This window comes from Telmatherina bonti, assembly GCF_933228915.1.
Source record: "Telmatherina bonti genome assembly, chromosome: 16".
In the NCBI taxonomy this organism is placed as follows: Eukaryota; Metazoa; Chordata; class Actinopteri; order Atheriniformes; family Telmatherinidae; genus Telmatherina; species Telmatherina bonti.
In genome coordinates, this window is record NC_136614.1 from 6,427,639 (window position 1) to 6,445,848 (window position 18,210).

The following is an 18,210-nucleotide window of genomic DNA, read 5'->3' on the forward strand; positions in this document are numbered from 1 at the left end:
GTGGGAGGCTGCGGGACGGGAACGGAGTGGACCAGGCGGCCGGAGAGAACACGGGTTATCCGGATACAACTGGGCTGCTTCCTCTTCTTCTTCTGTGGGAATTAAAGCAGATTTACTGTCCATAAACCGGGGCGCGGAGACGCCGGAGCTTCCCCGCAGGAGAGGTAGGTGCCACCGGCGTCAGCACCGGGAGAATCCTCCCAGCCCGACCGGGATGTGAGCTCGCTGGCCGGCTGCAGGACGCGGCGGGTCTGAGGCTTAGAGAAACGTCCGGTACCGACCCGGTTTATTCTGGAAACGTCACGTGCATCCAGCTTTTGTTGTGCTGAGACCTTTAAACACCCGGCGGGGTAAAGTTGTGTTCACGCACAGCGGGAGCGCGAGGCGGGGACAGCGGCGGGTCTCATCCCGCACCGCGAGCTCTGCTGCGGCCTGCAGACTCCCAGCACACCGCCGGTGGAGGAAACGATCCGACCTGATATCAGAGGATCGATGATCAAGCTAACACACACACACACACACTCACTGTGTGTGTGTGTGTGGGGGGGGGGGGGGGGGGGGGGGATTATATAAGAGCCCTCATTGTCTGCTGCGGTGTGTGAACGTCATGACGGCTGGTTGTGTTTCTGCATGGAGACGTTGAAGTGTGTTGAGGGTGGAGGCTGCTCCTGCTGCACCTCCTGCTCCTCCTGCTGCACCTCCTGCTCCTCCTGCTGCTGCTCCTGCTGCTCCTCCTCCTGCTGCTCCTCCTGCTGCTCCTCCTGCTGCACCTCCTGCTGCACCTCCTGCTGCTCCTCTCTCCTGGACTTTGAGTTTTGCTCCTCAGTGTTCCTGTTTTTCAGCTGCATTGTCACAAGACTCCTCCTGGTCTCCTTCCTCATCACCTCCTTCCTCATCACCTCCTTCCTCATCACCTCCTTGCTGTGGCTGGAAATCCATGAACATCTTGAGGGAAGTTTCAGTGCTTAACATGCATCCTGAGGAGGCAGGAGGAGGTGCAGGCAGGAGGATCTGCAGGAGGAGGTCCTGTGGGGTTAAAGATGGCGGACCTGGTTGTTTACAGTAGATAAAACGGTTCTGGTCCGGGAGTCTGGTCCGGGAGTCTGGAGGCGATCCATCGAGGCTGCAGGGACGCTGCGACGCCTCAAAGCATGCTGGGTAATGGCGGCGGTCCAGCTGGATAAGCCGTTTAAACGAATCTTTATCCACTTAGAACATGAGACGGCTCAGAATCCAGACTGGAGACATGCTGGGTTCTGGTCATGGTTCTGTCCCATCCTCTGCTGTGTGGACCAAACCGGTCCCTGATCCGAACCGGTCCAGAACCATCTGGACTGGACCCGCAGTCCCTCTTGCTGCTGCAGTAAAGACAAACCGGAGAATGGGACGGAACCGGATCAGGGTCCACAACAACGCAGGAGCGGGAGGTCTGACTGGGAGCGGGAGGTCTGACTGGGAGCGGGAAGTCTGACTGGGAGCGGGAGGTCTGACTGGGAGCGGGAGGTCTGACTGGGAGCGGGAAGTCTGACTGGGAGCGGGAGGTCTGACTGGGAGCGGGAGGTCTGACTGGGAGCGGGAAGTCTGACTGGGAGCGGGAGGTCTGACTGGGAGCGGGAGGTCTGACTGGGAGCGGGAGGTCTGACTGGGAGCGGGAGGTCTGACTGGGAGCGGCGTCTGTGCTGTTAGCTTATTAGCTCCTCCATTAGCAGCTAATGCTAAGTCTGTTTGCCGGTTGCTGCGAAAAGAACAGGAAGTGATGTCGCTCCAAACAACTCGTCATTCTGCTCCAGGTGGGATTCTGTCTGGTGTGGGTGCTGGCGGTGGGTGTGTTGTCGTCGCTCTACTTGGTACTCTAGCTGGACCTCTACCTGGTCTTCTAGCTGGACCTCTACCTGGTCTTCTAGCTGGACCTCTACCTGGTCTTCTAGCTGGACCTCTACCTGGTCTTCTAGCTGGACCTCTACCTGGTCTTCTAGCTGGACCTCTACCTGGTCTTCTAGCTGGACCTCTACCTGGTCTTCTAGCTGGACCTCTAGCTGGACCTCTAGCTGGACCTCTAGCTGGTCTTCTAGCTGGACCTCTACCTGGACCTCTACCTGGTCCTCCAGCTGGACCTCTACCTGGTCTTCTAGCTGGACCTCTACCTGGTCTTCTAGCTGGACCTCTAGCTGGTCCTCTAGCTGGACCTCTAGCTGGTCTTCTAGCTGGACCTCTAGCTGGTCTTCTAGCTGGACCTCTACCTGGTCTTCTAGCTGGACCTCTAGCTGGACCTCTACCTGGTCTTCTAGCTGGACCTCTACCTGGTCTTCTAGCTGGACCTCTACCTGGTCTTCTAGCTGGACCTCTACCTGGACCTCTACCTGGTCTTCTAGCTGGACCTCTACCTGGTCTTCTAGCTGGACCTCTACCTGGTCTTCTAGCTGGTCCTCTAGCTGGACCTCTACCTGGTCCTCTAGCTGGACCTCTACCTGGTCTTCTAGCTGGACCTCTACCTGGTCTTCTAGCTGGACCTCTACCTGGTCTTCTAGCTGGACCTCTACTTGGTACTCTAGCTGGACCTCTACTTGGTACTCTAGCTGGACCTCTACCTGGTCTTCTAGCTGGACCTCTAGCTGGTCTTCGAGCTGGACCTCTAGCTGGTCTTCGAGCTGGACCTCTAGCTGGTCTTCGAGCTGGACCTCTAGCTGGTCCTCTAGCTGGTCTTCTAGCTGGACCTCTAGCTGGTCTTCTAGCTGGACCTCTACCTGGTCCTCTAGCTGGACCTCTACCTGGTCTTCTAGCTGGACCTCTAGCTGGACCTCTACCTGGACCTCTAGCTGGTCTTCGAGCTGGACCTCTAGCTGGTCCTCTAGCTGGTCTTCGAGCTGGACCTCTAGCTGGTCCTCTAGCTGGTCTTCTAGCTGGACCTCTACCTGGTCTTCTAGCTGGACCTCTACCTGGTCCTCTAGCTGGACCTCTACCTGGTCCTCTAGCTGGACCTCTACCTGGTCCTCTAGCTGGACCTCTAGCTGGTCTTCTAGCTGGTCCTCTAGCTGGTCTTCTAGCTGGACCTCTACCTGGTCTTCTAGCTGGACCTCTACCTGGTCTTCTAGCTGGACCTCTACCTGGTCCTCTAGCTGGACCTCTACCTGGTCCTCTAGCTGGACCTCTAGCTGGACCTCTACCTGGTCCTCTAGCTGGACCTCTACCTGGTCCTCTAGCTGGACCTCTAGCTGGACCTCTACCTGGACCTCTAGCTGGTCCTCTAGCTGGTCTTCTAGCTGGACCTCTAGCTGGACCTCTAGCTGGACCTCTACCTGGACCTCTAGCTGGTCTTCGAGCTGGACCTCTAGCTGGTCCTCTAGCTGGTCTTCGAGCTGGACCTCTAGCTGGTCCTCTAGCTGGTCTTCTAGCTGGACCTCTACCTGGTCTTCTAGCTGGACCTCTACCTGGTCTTCTAGCTGGACCTCTACCTGGTCCTCTAGCTGGACCTCTACCTGGTCCTCTAGCTGGACCAGCGCTTACCACGGTTTGCTGACATGTTGCAGAAGCTGCAGAACCTCAACCACTCGTAACAACATGTTAAGCCCTAGTGATGCCTCCATGGAGACGTTGCGATGGGCTGAATTGAGGCGGGTTTGCTTGAGTCGTGCCTGGTATGAGTTCTAGATGACTCGTGTCTACGTTCTGTTTAATTTGGAACATTGTTGTCCAGCAGGAGCGACATGTGGCTGTGAAGACGTTCAGGTTATGTTCAGTTGTTCCTCCAGACCTGCTCTGAAGCCGCAATCAAACTTCTTGGTTTTATTTGCTTCAGAAGTTAAATCAGCTGATTTTACGATGGTCTCCAGTTAGGGCTGGGCGATATGGCCAAAAAATAAAATCTCCGATTTTTTTTTTTTTTTAAACCAAATCCGATTTCCGATTTTATGATTTTATGATTTGATTGTGAGATAGTTTTTAACTTTTGATCGTACACTTAAGAATAGGCCTCACTTCACCTGTGTAACTTTATTCTAGAATAAAAAACTGATAAATAAATGAATAAAAATGCCTCCTCTTGGAATAAAAATATTGATTCCTTTTAGAGTATTTTGACATTAAATAACTAAAACAATTTCCCACGTTGGCAATGAGGTAATAAAAATGAACGTTTCTTTACACTTAACATGTGTTTAGAGAAAATTTATCTCTTTGATACAAAATACTATTTTTAAAAAAATTCCTGAATGTTAATTCAAGCTATATTTCTAACACACATGTATTATTACATTCTTGCTGTTTTTTGTTTAATTTACACATTTTCGGCTGAAAGACGAGCCTGTCGACTGCTTCTGGCTTCAGACCCCTGTGGCATGGGGCCCCTCCCACACTGAAAACCCTGCGTTTCCATCACACCTAGAACTGTGCAAAAACTAAATATTGCCATAAAAACCCGCTGCTATACAAGTTTTTACGATCTCAAGAGGTGGTTTTTCAGAGATTTCGATATAGAACTATATTGCAGAAGTGTAATGGAAACACTTTTGCGTTTACGTGTCTCCAGACGTGACGTGGGGGTTGTTACCAGTTAATCACCGGTTAAGATGTCACGGTGTGGCATAAACAGTAAATTTCAGAGTTTTAGAAAAGAAAATGAGGGAGAAAAGCTTTGATAATCTGAAGCAAATTCTCCGCAGCAAGTAGAAAACCCTAAAATAACGCTACATGCACACTTTTGCATGAACCGCAATTTTTGTAAAATCTCACGACAGAAGCGAGATTTTACGAAATGTGATGCTAGTGTGCTAAACGTTGTTCAATGCAAACACCCGCAAATCACAACTGTTACGGAAGCCCAAAAGGTGCTGGCGGGGAAAAAAAAATCCAGATTCTCAAAAAAAAAAAAGTCTTCATAAACAGTAAATTCAAATTAATTGATTAAATCGATTTATCGCCCAGCCCTATCTCCAGTTCATCAGAGCTGGCGCAGAGACCCAGACCACCCACATGGCCAGTTTGACACCAGTTTACCCAACACGGATGTTTCTGGACTGTGGGAGGAATGCCAGGATGAAACCTACACAGACATGAGGAGGACATGCAGACCAGGGTCCTTCATCACCATCATCATCTTAATTATCTTCATCATCATCTCCAACATCTTCATCATGTTCATCTCCACCACCTGAGTGGCGGTGATTGGTTGTAGTCATCGGTCTGCAGACTGATCTGATCTTCAGTGTAAGATCGGGTTGACGAGGAGGTTCTGATATGTGTCCGGATCCTGGAGGTCTGGTTTACCGGATGAACCCGGGACAGAGCTGCAGGGGTGTCTAGATTTGGTATTGAAGCAATACCCAGTAAATAAAGATACAAGATCGTTGATATTGATGCGTTTTATTACGATTAATCTGTGGAATGATATTGTTGTTGAAGTTTTGGGCTTTGGACCGTAGATCTAATTTAACCCGGTTTTGTTGGATCCAGGTTAGATGCCATGTGGGTTTCGAGCCGTTGATGTAGTTTTTACCTGGTTTTGTTGGATCCATGTTAGATGCCATGTGGGCTTCGAGCCGTAGATCTAGTTTTTACCTGGTTTTGTTGGATCCATGTTGGACGCCATGTGGGCTTCGAGCCGTAGATCTAGTTTTTACCTGGTTTTGTTGGATCCATGTTGGACGCCATGTGGGCTTCGAGCCGTAGATCTAGTTTTTACCTGGTTTTGTTGGATCCATGTTGGACGCCATGTGGGCTTCGAGCCGTAGATCTAGTTTTTACCTGGTTTTGTTGGATCCATGTTGGACGCCATGTGGGCTTCGAGCCGTAGATCTAGTTTTTACCTGGTTTTGTTGGATCCATGTTGGACGCCATGTGGGCTTCGAGCCGTAGATCTAGTTTTTACCTGGTTTTGTTGGATCCATGTTGGACGCCATGTGGGCTTCGAGCCGTAGATCTAGTTTTTACCTGGTTTTGTTGGATCCATGTTAGACGCCATGTGGGCTTCGAGCCGTAGATCTAGTTTTTACCTGGTTTTGTTGGATCCATGTTAGACGCCATGTGGGCTTCGAGCCGTAGATCTAGTTTTTACCTGGTTTTGTTGGATCCATGTTAGACGCCATGTGGGCTTCGAGCCGTAGATCTAGTTTTTACCTGGTTTTGTTGGATCCATGTTAGACGCCATGTGGGCTTCGAGCCGTAGATCTAGTTTTTACCTGGTTTTGTTGGATCCATGTTGGACGCCATGTGGGCTTCGAGCCGTAGATCTAGTTTTTACCTGGTTTTGTTGGATCCATGTTGGACGCCATGTGGGCTTTTTTATGTTGGGATCCGTAGAAAACGGACACAACCAGTTAAAACTGGAAATTTCACAGCGAGAGACGCAGATTTCAGTCATGTCGGTGATCCGGATCCACCAGAAATTCTTCATCCTCCCACTTTCAGGCCTTTAGATCAACTCAACAGGTTTCCAGTGTGTCCCTGCTCCAACACACCTCACTGGATGAGTCATCTCGCAGAACTTTGTGGGCCGTTTGAGTCGGCTGTGCTGAAGCACGGTTACACCGCCAACGCCAACCCAGTAGGCTCACTATACAGTACAGATGTCATCACACTGGTCTTTGGATAGATCCGCCCCCTGCAGGACCGGCACCAGCTGTCCGCCGCTCCGGTCACACTTCTCCAAACGAGAGCGCCTTCATGCAGCTGCAGGGAGACCTGTTCCTGACGTTTCTGGTTACGCAAGGCGGGCAGCGGGACCGGACCCAACCATCTGCTCGCCGTGTGATGAGGAACGTTCTGGACGTTTATTAGTTAGACTTCGACTCGACCACAACGACCCTTATCAGTCTTTAATCTGGATCGTAGCGGGTTAGTGAGACATCAGCACCTCAGAAGATCCACAGATGTGCAGAAATCCTCTGGTCTGCTCTGGTTCTGTCTGGTCCAGTCTGGTCTGGTCTGCTCTGGTTCTGTCTGGTCCAGTCTGGTCTGGTCCGGTCTGGTTCTGTCTGGTCCAGTCTGGTATGGTCTGGTCTGGTTCTGTCTGGTCCAGTCTGGTCTGGTCTGGTCTGGTCTAGTTCTGTCTGGTCCAGTCTGGTATGGTCTGCTCTGGTTCTGTCTGGTCCAGTCTGGTCTGGTCCGGTCTGGTTCTGTCTGGTCCAGTCTGGTATGGTCTGGTCTGGTTCTGTCTGGTCCAGTCTGGTCTGGTCTGGTCTGGTCTAGTTCTGTCTGGTCCAGTCTGGTCTGGTCCGGTCTGGTTCTGTCTGCTCCAGTCTGGTCTGGTCTGCTCTGGTTCTGTCTGGTCCAGTCTGGTCTGGTCCGCTCTGCCCCAGTCTGCTCCAGTCTGGTCTGGTCCGGTCTGGTTCTGTCTGGTCCAGTCTGGTATGGTCTGGTCTGGTTCTGTCTGGTCCAGTCTGGTCTGGTATGGTCTGGTCTAGTTCTGTCTGGTCCAGTCTGGTATGGTCTGGTCTGGTTCTGTCTGGTCCAGTCTGGTCTGGTCTGCTCTGGTTCTGTCTGGTCCAGTCTGGTCTGGTCCGGTCTGGTTCTGTCTGGTCCAGTCTGGTATGGTCTGGTCTGGTTCTGTCTGGTCCAGTCTGGTCTGGTCTGGTCTGGTCTGGTTCTGTCTGGTCCAGTCTGGTCTGGTCTGGTCTGGTCTAGTTCTGTCTGCTCCAGTCTGGTCTGGTCTGCTCTGGTTCTGTCTGGTCCAGTCTGGTCTGGTCCGCTCTGCTCCAGTCTGCTCCAGTCTGGTCTGGTCCGGTCTGGTTCTGTCTGGTCCAGTCTGGTATGGTCTGGTCTGGTCTAGTTCTGTCTGGTCCAGTCTGGTCTGGTCCGGTCTGGTTCTGTCTGCTCCAGTCTGGTCTGGTCCGGTCTGGTTCTGTCTGCTCCAGTCTAGTTCTGTCTGGTCCAGTCTGGTCTGGTCCGGTCTGGTTCTGTCTGGTCCGATCTAGTTCTGTCTGGTCCAGTCTGGTCTGGTCCAGTCTGGTATGGTCTGGTCTGGTCTGGTCCGGTCTAGTTCTGTCTGGTCCAGTCTGGTTCTGTCTGGTCCAGTCCGGTCCAGTCCGGTCTGGTCCAGTCCGGTCCGGTCTGATCCAGTCTGGTCTGGTCCTGTCTGGTCCGGTCCGGTTCTGTCTGGTTATATATATGTCTACATATATACGTATGTGTGTATAAACGCTGAGTCATGTCGAGACTAAAGTCGCTGAGTCGAGGAAAACGTTGCTAATCGGTGTGTTTGCTTTGTGACGATACTTTCAAGCTTTGGTTAAACAGCTGTGTGTGTCTACATGCATGCGTGTGCACGTGTGTGTGTGTGGGTGCCGGGAGGCTTGGCCTGATGTCAGCTGCGCTTAGCGGATCTCCTGCGCTCCTTGAACACACCCCGGCCGATTTCTGGGTGCGGCTGCAGGGCGAAGCGCTTCAAAGCGGAAACAAAGATGGAAACAAAGCTCTGGAGTCCCAGGTGTCTCTGCAGGTTTCATGAGACCAGCTGTGTTTGCGTGTCGGTTTCTGGTCTCCACGGGGTCTCCACGCCTGCTGACCGTGACACGATGGCCACACAGAGGATGCAGCAGGAAGGAGGGAGTAGATGATTGATCCTTCCAGCAGGACTTTGGACCGGGTTGGTCTCTGCTCCTGCCTTTTATTGTGAAAGAGACGCCAGGGAGGAAGCTTGTTAAAGTGTTGTTAGAAGATCTCGTGTGGAAGTTGCGGTGTGGCAACGTGGCAACATTGCAGATGAAACCGTTCGCTTTGTCTCCCGCCAACGTGGATCTGGCAGCGCTGGGTCGTCTGTTGGCAAAACGTCATCATTACAAAATAAAAGTCTTTTATCTGTTGTTTTATTCACCTGGTTGTTTCAATGCATCACATGACTTCCAGCCTGTGCACGTCGTGGTGCACGTCATGGTGCATGTGTCAGCTGTTTTAAGTCCACACATCCAGCAAATGGTTCTGATTTAGACTTTTTATTCACACTGTAGCGTGTGGCTGCAGGCCCCGCCCCCCCCGTCCAGCGGCTGCAGGCCCCGCCCCCCCGTCCAGCGGCTGCAGGCCCCGCCCCCCATCCAGCGGCCAGGATTCAGATGCATCGCCAGCTTGGAGCCGTCCAGTTGTTCCGCCTGCTGCTTTTGTGTCCATCTGCCTTCGTGCGGTTGGTCCTTGAACACATCACAGGCTCTGTTCTCCACGTGACCTGGCCGAGCGGTCGCCGCCGCGAGCCGTCACGGATCCAACAATCAGCTGTTTGTGAGCAGGGGGCCGACACGCAGAACTGCAGAGTGCCGAGATGTGTCGTCCTCTCAGGTCACAGAAACAGATGCTTGAACTCTGCTGCCGCGCCGAGATGGTTAACCCTTCAGCCCCCAGTTTGCTCTTCTATGTAGAGCTGCACGTAGAAGCTGAGCGCCTGTAACCCCCGACAGCATTCCCTCGTCCACGGGGGACGCTTCCACGCAGCTGGCAGGATGTTTCAACGGAGACATGACGTTTCCATGGTAACACGATGATTCTGAGGCTAAAATGATGTAAAATGAATGTATGAACAGATAAAGCAGCATAAAGAGCAACCAGAAATTTGTAGAAATAACACACATAGATCAGCAGTGACCAAGTCTTTTCTCATCTGCACATCATTCTCTCACGTCTGAAACACACACACACACACACACACACACACTGTTTCCATGTTTCCACACTGCCTGCAGCGGACGGCGACCCATCAGACCATGTGGTGGTTTTGGCTGGAAGCTGGTTCCTCTGTGGGGTTCAGAGTCTCCGTTGGAGACGTTCTGTTAGCTGTTGAAGTGTCCTCTGAGCTCGGCTCAGAGAGATGAAGGCGGTTTGGTCGCCATTGCTGCCAGTCAGCTTATAAATACCTGCAGAGCCATTTATAGCTCAGCTGAATGCTGATTGGACCAGTTCCACCTGGAGACTGGAGGCAGATGAGACCGGGTCCTAGAAGAGGCTGAACCATCAGACTGCCTCCGTTGCAGCGTTTGTGCTCAGGAATGGATGTTTATCCTCTGTGTTTGAATGCAGCAACATGAAGGTTAAATCATCATGAGACAAACGTCAGAGTGCAGGAAGATAAAACCTGCGGTCAAGATGGACTTCCTGCAGGACGGTTCTACCATCCAACGGCGTTTATGCGGTGAGGAACTTCCCACAACGCGGCTTCAGAGTTGGGACTAGCTTCCTGTAGGCTTCAGCTTTACTGGTGCATAAATCAGCTCTGTGAAGGATGTAAATGTTGTCCGCTGACCACAGAAGGAACATTTCCTCTGTGCACGGACACCTCCATGATGACGGCTGGTTAATGTGAGCATGTTTGAATATGTAAACTGAGCGGCACACACCGGAACTGTTGTCCAGCTCTGCATGTCGATCTTTATCGTGTGCTTTTCAGCAGAACTGTTAGAGGTGAAAAGGAAGTCAGAGTAGATGGAATATTTTCATTCTGTGTAAAATAAACAGATTTCTGTCCATAAAATGCTGTTTGGAGCCGTTTAAACATGGTTTATTTTGGGTTTTGCTTTTATGTTTAATCTGGGCAGCACAGTGGTTAGCACTGTGGCCTCACAGCAAGAAGGTCACTGGTTCGATTCTCAGCTGGGGGGAGGCTCGAACGGGTTGGAGTTTACATTTCCCCCCCGCTTATGTATGGGTTCTCTCGGGGTTCTCCGGTTTCCTCCCAATTCAATTCAGCTTTATTTGTACAGCGCCACTTCACAACAATGTTGTCCCAGGACACTTTACATACACATCATTTCCAGCCAATTCATACATATCCTATAATAGAAACCAACTGATTGCATCGAGTCATGACTTGGATCCAATCCTCCATCCTGAGCTGCACGAGGCGACAGTGGGAAGGAAAAAACTCCCCTTTAACAGGAAGAAAACCTCCGGCAGAACCCGGCTCAGGGAGGGCAGCCATCTGCCTCGACTGGTTGGGGTGGAGAGGACAGGAAAGACAGATCAACATGTACAACTGCACTTATTCAGGAAGACCTGCGGAAAAAAGGAGAAATAACGTAGAGACGGCCATATTGGCATATATTTATACATTAATATATGAGAGAAATAGAGCGAGGTACTTCTCAGTGCATCAGGTAACATCCCCATTGCTACATAAGTAATGGATGGCTAGACTACCCATAACTATAAGAGCAATGAGCAGAACCTGGACAGTTGGGTCCCGTACATGCAGACTCCAACTCAGGAGATGCTCGTATCCTAACTATAAGAATCATGGAAAAGGAAGGTTTTCAGCTCCATCTTAAAGGTGTGGAGGGAGTCTGCCTCCCAAACCCACGGTGGGAGCTGGTTCCATAAGAGAGGAGCCTGATAGCTAAAGGCCCTTCCTCCCATAGTACTCTTTGAGACTCTGGGAACCACCAGTAAACCTGCAGTCTGAGAGCCAAGTGCTCTATTTGGAATATATGGAACTATAAGATCTTTTATGTACAATGGAGCTTGGTCATGGAGAGCTTTATATGTGAGGAGAAGAATTTTAAACTTTATCCTGGATTTAACAGGGAGCCAGTGTAGAGAGGCTAAAACTGGTGAAACATGATCTCTCCTGCTGGTCCTCATCAGAACCCTTGCTGCAGCATTTTGGATCAGATGGAGACTTTTCAGGGCATATTTGGGACAACCCATAAATAAGGACTTGCAGTAATCCAGTCTGGAAGTAATAAAGGCATGGACTCATTTTTCTGCATCTTTCTGAGACTAGATGCTCCTAATTTTTGCAATATTATGCAGGTTGAAGAAGGCGGTTCTAGAAACCTGTTTTACATGTGAGCTAAAAGACAAGTCCTGGTCAATAATGACTCCAAGATTCCTCACAGTGGTACTGGAGGCCAGATTAATGCCATCCAGATTAATTACATAACTGGATCATGTTGTTCTAAGTTTTTCAGACCTGAAGATAATGACCTCTGTCTTGTCTGAGTTTAAAAGGAGAAAATTCAGAGTCATCCAGGTCTTGATGTCTGTAAGACATCTTTGTAATCTAAGAAACTGATTGGTTTCATCTGGCTTCATGGAAAGGTAGATCTGAGTGTCATCCGCATAGAAATGAAGATATGATATGATATATTTCCTAAGGGAAGCATGTATAATGTGAAAAGTATTGGTCCAAGTACAGAACCCTGAGGAACTCCATGACTTAGCCTGGTGTGTGAGGAAGACTCATCATTTACATTTACAAACTGAAATCTATCAGATAAATATGACTGGAACCAGTCTAATGCGGTCCCTTTAATCCCAATAACATGTTCCAGCCTCTGTAGCAGAATATTGTGATCAATAGTGTCGAATGCAGAACTGAGATCTAAAAGAATGAGTCCAGACAGAAGTCCTTTATCTGAGGCCATGAGAAGATCATTAGACTTTCACCAGGGCTGTCTCTGTGCTATGATGAGCTCTAAATCCTGACTGGAACTCTTCAGATTGTTTCTGCTCAGATAGGAACATAGTTGGGTTGAAACTGTTTTCTCCAGAACTTTAGACCAGAAGGAGAGATTAGATATTGGTCTATAATTAGCTAAAACTCCTGGATCCAGAGTTGGTTTATAAGCAACGGTTTAATTACAGCTGTCTTAACATATTGAGGTACATGTCCTAATAATAGAGATGAATTGATCAGGTCCAGTACAGATGTATTGATTAAGAAACATTTCCTTGAATAATCTGGTTGGGATGGGGTCTAAAACACAGGTTGAAGGTTTAGATGAAGCTATTATGTTGGTTAACTCGGAGAGCTGTACAGGCAAGAAACGGTCCAAATGACAATCAGCTTCTAAAGACGTCTCTAAGGCTGCTGCAGATGAAATAACATTAGTAGTGTTCAGGTTATTACTGATTTCCTTCCTGATAGAAACTATTTTATTTACAAAGAAACTCATAAAGTCGTCACAGCTGAGGTTGAAAGGAATAGATGGCTCAACGGCACTATGGCTCTTAGTCAGTCTGGTTCCAGTGCTGAAGAGAAACCTGGGGTTGTTCTTCTTCTCCTCTATCAATGATGAATAATAAGCTGTTCTAGCGAGTCTGGTGTCCATCTGGTCTCCGTCTGCAGCGAGTCTGGTCTCCGTCTGCAGCGAGTCTGGTCTCCGTCTGCAGCGAGTCTGGTGTCCGTCTGCAGCGAGTCTGGTCTCCGTCTGCAGCGAGCCTGGTCCCCGTCTGCAGCGAGTCTGGTCTCCGTCTGCAGCGAGTCTGGTCTCCGTCTGCAGCGAGTCTGGTCTCCGTCTGCAGCGAGCCTGGTCCCCGTCTGCAGCGAGTCTGGTCCCCGTCTGCAGCGAGTCTGGTCTCCGTCTGCAGCGAGTCTGGTCTCCGTCTGCAGCGAGTCTGGTCTCCGTCTGCAGCGAGTCTGGTCTCCGTCTGCAGCGAGTCTGGTCTCCGTCTGCAGCGAGCCTGGTCTCCGTCTGCAGCGAGTCTGGTCTCCGTCTGCAGCGAGCCTTGTCTCCGTCTGCAGCGAGCCTGGTCTCCGTCTGCAGCGAGCCTTGTCTCCGTCTGCAGCGAGCCTGGTCCCCGTCTGCAGCGAGTCTGGTCCCCGTCTGCAGCGAGTCTGGTCTCCGTCTGCAGCGAGTCTGGTCCCCGTCTGCAGCGAGTCTGGTCTCCGTCTGCAGCGAGTCTGGTCTCCGTCTGCAGCGAGTCTGGTCTCCGTCTGCAGCGAGTCTGGTCTCCGTCTGCGGCGAGTCTGGTCTCCGTCTGCGGCGAGTCTGGTCTCCGTCTGCAGCGAGTCTGGTCTCCGTCTGCGGCGAGTCTAGTCTCCGTCTGCAGCGAGCCTGGTCTCCGTCTGCAGCGAGCCTGGTCTCCGTCTGCAGCGAGCCTTGTCTCCGTCTGCAGCGAGCCTGGTCTCCGTCTGCAGCGAGCCTGGTCTCCGTCTGCAGCGAGCCTGGTCTCCGTCTGCAGCGAGCCTGGTCTCCGTCTGCAGCGAGTCTGGTCTCCGTCTGCGGCGAGTCTAGTCTCCGTCTGCAGCGAGCCTGGTCTCCGTCTGCAGCGAGCCTGGTCTCCGTCTGCAGCGAGCCTGGTCTCCGTCTGCAGCGAGCCTGGTCTCCGTCTGCAGCGAGCCTGGTCTCCGTCTGCAGCGAGCCTGGTCCCCGTCTGCAGCGAGTCTGGTCTCCGTCTGCAGCGAGTCTGGTCCCCGTCTGCAGCGAGTCTGGTCCCCGTCTGCAGCGAGTCTGGTCTCCGTCTGCAGCGAGTCTGGTCTCCGTCTGCAGCGAGCCTGGTCCCCGTCTGCAGCGAGTCTGGTCTCCGTCTGCAGCGAGTCTGGTCCCCGTCTGCAGCGAGTCTGGTCTCCGTCTGCAGCGAGTCTGGTCTCCGTCTGCAGCGAGTCTGGTCTCCGTCTGCAGCGAGTCTGGTCTCCGTCTGCAGCGAGCCTGGTCTCCGTCTGCAGCGAGCCTTGTCTCCGTCTGCAGCGAGTCTGGTGTCCGTCTGCAGCGAGTCTGGTCTCCGTCTGCAGCGAGCCTGGTCCCCGTCTGCAGCGAGTCTGGTCCCCGTCTGCAGCGAGTCTGGTCTCCGTCTGCAGCGAGTCTGGTCTCCGTCTGCAGCGAGTCTGGTCTCCGTCTGCAGCGAGTCTGGTCTCCGTCTGCAGCGAGTCTGGTCTCCGTCTGCAGCGAGTCTGGTCTCCGTCTGCAGCGAGCCTGGTCTCCGTCTGCAGCGAGTCTGGTCTCCGTCTGCAGCGAGCCTTGTCTCCGTCTGCAGCGAGCCTGGTCTCCGTCTGCAGCGAGTCTGGTCTCCGTCTGCAGCGAGTCTGGTCTCCGTCTGCAGCGAGTCTGGTCTCCGTCTGCAGCGAGCCTGGTCTCCGTCTGCAGCGAGCCTGGTCTCCGTCTGCAGCGAGTCTGGTCTCCGTCTGCAGCGAGCCTGGTCTCCGTCTGCAGCGAGCCTGGTCCCCGTCTGCAGCGAGTCTGGTCTCCGTCTGCAGCGAGTCTGGTCCCCGTCTGCAGCGAGTCTGGTCCCCGTCTGCAGCGAGTCTGGTCCCCGTCTGCAGCGAGTCTGGTCTCCGTCTGCAGCGAGTCTGGTCCCCGTCTGCAGCGAGCCTGGTCCCCGTCTGCAGCGAGTCTGGTCTCCGTCTGCAGCGAGTCTGGTCTCCGTCTGCAGCGAGTCTGGTCCCCGTCTGCAGCGAGTCTGGTCTCCGTCTGCGGCGAGTCTGGTCCCCGTCTGCGGCGAGTCTGGTCTCCGTCTGCGGCGAGTCTGGTCTCCGTCTGCAGCGAGTCTGGTCTCCGTCTGCAGCGAGTCTGGTCTCCGTCTGCAGCGAGTCTGGTCTCCGTCTGCAGCGAGTCTGGTCTCCGTCTGCGGCGAGTCTGGTCTCCGTCTGCGGCGAGTCTGGTCTCCGTCTGCGGCGAGTCTGGTCTCCGTCTGCGGCGAGTCTGGTGTCCGTCTGCGGCGAGTCTGGTGTCCGTCTGCGGCGAGTCTGGTCTCCGTCTGCGGCGAGCCTGGTCTCCGTCTGCGGCGAGCCTGGTCTCCGTCTGCGGCGAGCCTGGTCTCCGTCTGCGGCGAGCCTGGTCTCCGTCTGCGGCGAGCCTGGTCTCCGTCTGCGGCGAGCCTGGTCTCCGTCTGCGGCGAGTCTGGTCTCCGTCTGCGGCGAGCCTGGTCTCCGTCTGCGGCGAGCCTGGTCTCCGTCTGCGGCGAGCCTGGTCTCCGTCTGCAGCGAGTCTGGTCTCCGTCTGCAGCGAGCCTGGTCTCCGTCTGCAGCGAGCCTGGTCTCCGTCTGCAGCGAGCCTGGTCTCCGTCTGCAGCGAGCCTGGTCTCCGTCTGCAGCGAGTCTGGTCTCCGTCTGCAGCGAGCCTGGTCTCCGTCTGCAGCGAGTCTGGTCTCCGTCTGCAGCGAGTCTGGTCTCCGTCTGCAGCGAGCCTGGTCTCCGTCTGCAGCGAGTCTGGTCTCCGTCTGCAGCGAGTCTGGTCTCCGTCTGCAGCGAGTCTGGTCTCCGTCTGCAGCGAGTCTGGTCTCCGTCTGCAGCGAGTCTGGTCTCCGTCTGCAGCGAGTCTGGTCTCCGTCTGCAGCGAGTCTGGTCCCCGTCTGCGGCGAGTCTGGTCTCCGTCTGCGGCGAGTCTGGTCCCCGTCTGCGGCGAGTCTGGTCTCCGTCTGCGGCGAGTCTGGTCTCCGTCTGCGGCGAGTCTGGTCTCCGTCTGCAGCGAGTCTGGTCTCCGTCTGCAGCGAGTCTGGTCTCCGTCTGCGGCGAGTCTGGTCTCCGTCTGCGGCGAGTCTGGTCTCCGTCTGCGGCGAGTCTGGTCTCCGTCTGCGGCGAGTCTGGTCTCCGTCTGCGGCGAGTCTGGTCTCCGTCTGCGGCGAGTCTGGTGTCCGTCTGCGGCGAGTCTGGTGTCCGTCTGCGGCGAGTCTGGTCTCCGTCTGCGGCGAGCCTGGTCTCCGTCTGCGGCGAGCCTGGTCTCCGTCTGCGGCGAGCCTGGTCTCCGTCTGCGGCGAGCCTGGTCTCCGTCTGCGGCGAGCCTGGTCTCCGTCTGCGGCGAGCCTGGTCTCCGTCTGCGGCGAGCCTGGTCTCCGTCTGCGGCGAGCCTGGTCTCCGTCTGCGGCGAGCCTGGTCTCCGTCTGCGGCGAGTCTGGTCTCCGTCTGCGGCGAGTCTGGTCTCCGTCTGCGGCGAGTCTGGTCTCCGTCTGCGGCGAGTCTGGTCTCCGTCTGCGGCGAGTCTGGTCTCCGTCTGCGGCGAGTCTGGTCTCCGTCTGCGGCGAGCCTGGTCTCCGTCTGCGGCGAGTCTGGTCTCCGTCTGCAGCGAGCCTGGTCTCCGTCTGCAGCGAGCCTGGTCTCCGTCTGCAGCGAGCCTGGTCTCCGTCTGCAGCGAGCCTGGTCTCCGTCTGCAGCGAGTCTGGTCTCCGTCTGCAGCGAGTCTGGTCTCCGTCTGCAGCGAGCCTGGTCTCCGTCTGCAGCGAGCCTGGTCTCCGTCTGCAGCGAGCCTGGTCTCCGTCTGCAGCGAGTCTGGTCTCCGTCTGCAGCGAGCCTGGTCTCCGTCTGCAGCGAGCCTGGTCTCCGTCTGCAGCGAGTCTGGTCTCCGTCTGCAGCGAGTCTGGTCTCCGTCTGCAGCGAGTCTGGTCTCCGTCTGCAGCGAGTCTGGTCTCCGTCTGCAGCGAGTCTGGTCTCCGTCTGCAGCGAGTCTGGTCTCCGTCTGCAGCGAGTCTGGTCTCCGTCTGCAGCGAGTCTGGTCTCCGTCTGCAGCGAGTCTGGTCTCCGTCTGCAGCGAGTCTGGTCTCCGTCTGCAGCGAGTCTGGTCTCCGTCTGCAGCGAGTCTGGTCTCCGTCTGCAGCGAGCCTGGTCTCCGTCTGCAGCGAGTCTGGTCTCCGTCTGCAGCGAGTCTGGTGTCCGTCTGCAGCGAGTCTGGTGTCCGTCTGCAGCGAGTCTGGTGTCCGTCTGCAGCGAGTCTGGTGTCCGTCTGCAGCGAGTCTGGTCTCCGTCTGCAGCGAGCCTTGTCTCCGTCTGCAGCGAGCCTGGTCTCCGTCTGCAGCGAGTCTGGTCTCCGTCTGCAGCGAGTCTGGTGTCCGTCTGCAGCGAGTCTGGTGTCCGTCTGCAGCGAGTCTGGTCTCCGTCTGCAGCGAGCCTTGTCTCCGTCTGCAGCGAGCCTGGTCTCCGTCTGCAGCGAGCCTGGTCTCCGTCTGCAGCGAGCCTGGTCTCCGTCTGCAGCGAGCCTGGTCTCCGTCTGCAGCGAGTCTGGTCTCCGTCTGCAGCGAGTCTGGTCTCCGTCTGCAGCGAGTCTGGTCTCCGTCTGCAGCGAGTCTGGTCTCCGTCTGCAGCGACTTTGGTCTCCGTCTGCAGCGAGTCTGGTCCCCGTCTGCAGCGAGTCTGGTCTCCGTCTGCAGCGAGTCTGGTCTCCGTCTGCAGCGAGTCTGGTCTCCGTCTGCAGCGACTTTGGTCTCCGTCTGCAGCGAGTCTGGTCTCCGTCTGCAGCGACTTTGGTCTCCGTCTGCAGCGAGTCTGGTCCCCGTCTGCAGCGAGTCTGGTCTCCGTCTGCAGCGAGTCTGGTCTCCGTCTGCAGCGAGTCTGGTCTCCGTCTGCAGCGACTTTGGTCTCCGTCTGCAGCGAGTCTGGTCTCCGTCTGCAGCGAGCCTGGTCTCCGTCTGCAGCGAGTCTGGTCTCCGTCTGCAGCGAGTCTGGTCTCCGTCTGCAGCGACTTTGGTCTCCGTCTGCAGCGAGTCTGGTCTCCGTCTGCAGCGAGCCTGGTCCCCGTCTGCAGCTCAGACAAAGTAACGGGAAAGAAACGTTGAAACCAGACTCCTCGGCTCACTGATTTAAAGCCA

At 54.5% G+C, this 18,210-nt stretch overlaps 1 protein-coding gene across 3 annotated transcripts in view; it reads left to right on the forward strand.

Moving 5' to 3' along the window:
• The window catches only part of myo6a (myosin VIa), a 190,010-nt gene continuing 171,800 nt past the window's right edge, over window positions 1-18,210 (forward strand). For all 3 annotated transcript variants that reach the window (XM_079255818.1, XM_079255819.1, XM_079255820.1), the window contains exon 1: window positions 1-164. The gene's annotated coding sequence lies outside the window, so the exon portion shown is untranslated. The remainder of the gene's footprint in view (window positions 165-18,210) is intronic.